The following is a 3,514-nucleotide window of genomic DNA, read 5'->3' as shown; positions in this document are numbered from 1 at the left end:
GTGGTTTTTCAGTCTTGTTGCTGCCATCTGTACACACACACCCCTTCCACCTGACTCCATAGCCGGAGCCTGATATAGTGCTATCTAATCTATTTGGGGGAAATCTCCTGGGAATACGCTTTTAGACTGAGTGCCTTAGGATTCGAGAAAGGTCCTTTGAGGGGACAGAGGAAAGACACTTGAGGTGAGATTCCCATAGATGCTAATAAGATGTGGAGGTAGAGGGACCGTGGGTACCAAGAGATCCATCGGAGGGGTGTGTGATGTAGGTGCAGAGGAACAAGGTGAGGGGCTGGGAATGCATGCGATGGGATTCTTCTCATGATGCTTGTGCTTAGATGTTTGTTATTCACTTGATGTTCATGTTCTTCTAGAATTCATGCCGAAACCTAGTTTCATTGTGGTGGGGCTAAGAGGTGAGGTCTAGGTATTCACGAAGGGATCTGGCAGCTATGGATGCTTTGGACAAAGTTCTAAAGCCTAAAACTGAAAAGGCTAAGAGATTCCTTGAGAAGAGAGAACCGAAACTCACTGAGAACATTAAGAATGCCATGCTGATTAAAAGCGGAAATGCAAATGCAAACGTGACACAAGTACTCAGAGACATGCATGCACTGAAGAAACCATATGGAGTTCTATATAAAAAGAAAAATATTACAAGACCATTTGAGGATCAGACATCACTGGAGTTCTTTTCAAAGAAGTCAGACTGCTCTTTATTCATGTTTGGCTCCCATAACAAGGAGAGGCCAAATGACCTAGTAATAGGTCGTATGTATGACTATCATGTGCTGGATATGATTGAATTAGGTATTGAGAAATTTGTGTCTCTAAAAGATATTAAGACTAGTAAGTGCCCTGAGGGAACAAAAACGATGTTGATATTTGCTGGTGATGATTTTGATGTAACAGAAGACAACAGAAGATTAAAAAAATCTTATTGATGTCTTCAGAGGCCCCACAGTATCGAACGTCCAGCTGGATGGATTAGAGTATGTTCTGCACTTCACTGCACTGAATGGGAAGGTTTACTTCTGAAGCTATAAGCTGCTGTTGAAGAAATCTGGATGCAGAACACCATGAATCGAGCTAGAAGAGATGGGACCATCATTGGACCTGGTTATGAGGAGGACACACGTAACATCAGATGACCTTTATAAACTGTCCATGAAAGTGCCCGAGGCTCTCAAGCCAAAGAAGAGAAAGAATATCTCTCAGGATACTTTTGGCACAACATTTGGAAGGATTCATATGCAGAAGCAAGACTTAAGCAAACTACAAATGAAGAAAATGAAGGGGTTGAAGAAGCGACCTGCAGAGAATGGAGTAGATGACCAGGGGAAAAGAATCAAAGAGAATTAAGAAAAATTAGTGGAACCTAACTGACTACACGCACTTTCTTATGAGTGTTTACTAAAGAGAATTGTTCTACTTGAAAAAAAAAAAAAAGAGGTGAGGTCTAAACCAGAGAGCCTGCATAGGTGTGACCCAGGCCCTCTGCATAGGTGTTACAGTTGAGTAGCTTAGCTTTCTTGTGGAACTCCTAACAGTGGGAGCAGGAGCTGTTTCTGATTCTGTTGCTTGAGTTTGGAACTTTTTTCCCCTCTGGATTGTCTTGTCTAGCTTTAAAAGATAGGGAGGTTCCTAGTCTTACTGCAGCTTCATATGCCGTGGCTGGTTGATATCCATGGGAGGCTGTAGTGAAAATATCTTGAGTCTGTATGGATGTGGCACCTGTCAATAATAAATTTGGTAGCCTGTAGCTTAGGCAGAAAACAGGATGTGGAACATCTTGTAGGCAGAAAGGATTCTGGGATAGGGTCAGGCATGGGAGATTCACCTGGGAAGATGTGATGAATTCTGGTGCATGGTGCCTGAGCACAGGAAACTAGCCACATCAGCAGAATGTAGATTAGAATAAATGGGTTATCTTAGGTTATGAGCTAGTCAGAGAAGAGTCTAGCTATATGGACAAGGTATTTGTAAATATATTTTGAGTCTGAGTCTTATTTCTGGAAGCATGGGGTTGGGAGGAAGAACCAGATCTAAAGTCAATAGCAGGCCTTCTCTTTTCTGAAGAAAAACAGAGGAGGGGTGGATTGGTGGCTGGGAGAGAAGATGGGAGGTGGGGGGAAGAAGATGGGAGGAGAGGGGGAAAGGGGAAACCTAAAGGGGAAACCTACCATCAGGGTGTAAAATAAGTAAAATTAAGGCAAATTTATAAAGGAGGACTTTACACTGAGAGCATGCTTTCACTTTCAGCCCGGTGACATCATCAGTAGTACGTGCTCATGAAAGCAGAGAGCATCCCTCACTAGACACTGGCTCTTCGATCCCTCCACCCCCAGCCTCCAAGACTGTGAACAATACATTCCTATGGTTTGTGAATTACTTTGTGTAAGACATTTTATTATAGCAGCCAGCCAGACCATGCAATACCTTTCCTTGGACATGAAGAAAGTCATGTCTAACTCTACAATTACTGACATGGCCTCCGCCTACTGCGGCTTCCATCTGTAACTGCCTCAGCCATGCATCCAAGTCTAGTGTCTGAACAGAGCTGCACTGCAGATATCACAGTGGACAGAGATAATTCAAACCGACGGGACTTTTTCCCCCTTCTCCACATGTTTCAGTCCTGGAGCATTATGGGAGGTGGGCTGACAAATGAGAGCCCTGAGTGTAATTCTCGATTCTCACAATTTCACCTTGCGTTCATCTACCTTGATGTACCCCTACTTCCATGTTTGGTCTCGGCCTCCAACCTGTCATATGTGATCTCCCATGGTCGCTCAGTTGGTCTGTTCCCACCTATGCTCTTTCTCTGTGATCCACTGTACAGAGTCAAAGTGATGGTTTTTTTTATAACAAACCCAACCTCTCCTTTTCCTTAAAGGATTTCATTATTGTAGTAAAGACCAAATCCTGAATGGGCACAACCTTGGTCAGCTTCACTTTGTGTCACACTCACAATAATCATCTTTGCTGGTCTAGTTCTGATTTATTAAAAACAACAACAACAACAACAATAAAACCAGAACTTCAATTACATATCAGACACAACAGTCATTTTATAGTGCACAGCTCAGTCATTGTCAGTGTGCATTCGAGGCTGTGCAAACAGAATCACTGCTTAGATTCAGACAATCCCATTACTCTTAAAAGGAGTCACTAGGGCTGAGGACATAGCCAGATAGTAAAGCACTTGCCCAAAGAAGCCATTAGTGACCACTCTCCATGCCCTTCTCTTGCAGGCCCCTTAGTCTGGGAGTCTCCTATCTTTGACATTTTACATAAATAGAACTGTTGAGTTCATGGCCTTTTCTGTTTGGCTTCCTGTACTTACATGCTGTTTCCAAAGATTGTTGTGTGCTTGATTGCATCTGCACTTCATTCATTTTTAGTATAAAATGATATGGCCATGACAGTTCATATACTTGAGTGTTTTTACCTGTTGGCTACTATGCATAGCAGGTCATGGATATTTATAAATGTTTGTGAACATTTCCACACA

General features: G+C 42.7%; 1 pseudogene; it reads left to right on the top strand.

Moving 5' to 3' along the window:
- The first annotated feature begins 452 nt into the window (after positions 1 to 452).
- Positions 453 to 1,362, top strand: LOC110292030 (annotated as a pseudogene).
- The last annotated feature ends 2,152 nt before the right edge of the window (positions 1,363 to 3,514 follow it).

This window comes from Mus caroli, chromosome 3, assembly GCF_900094665.2.
Source record: "Mus caroli chromosome 3, CAROLI_EIJ_v1.1, whole genome shotgun sequence".
Lineage (NCBI taxonomy): Eukaryota > Metazoa > Chordata > Mammalia > Rodentia > Muridae > Mus > Mus caroli.
The sequence above is the reverse complement of the archived record's forward strand: the minus strand, read 5'-3'. Positions and strand labels throughout refer to the sequence as shown.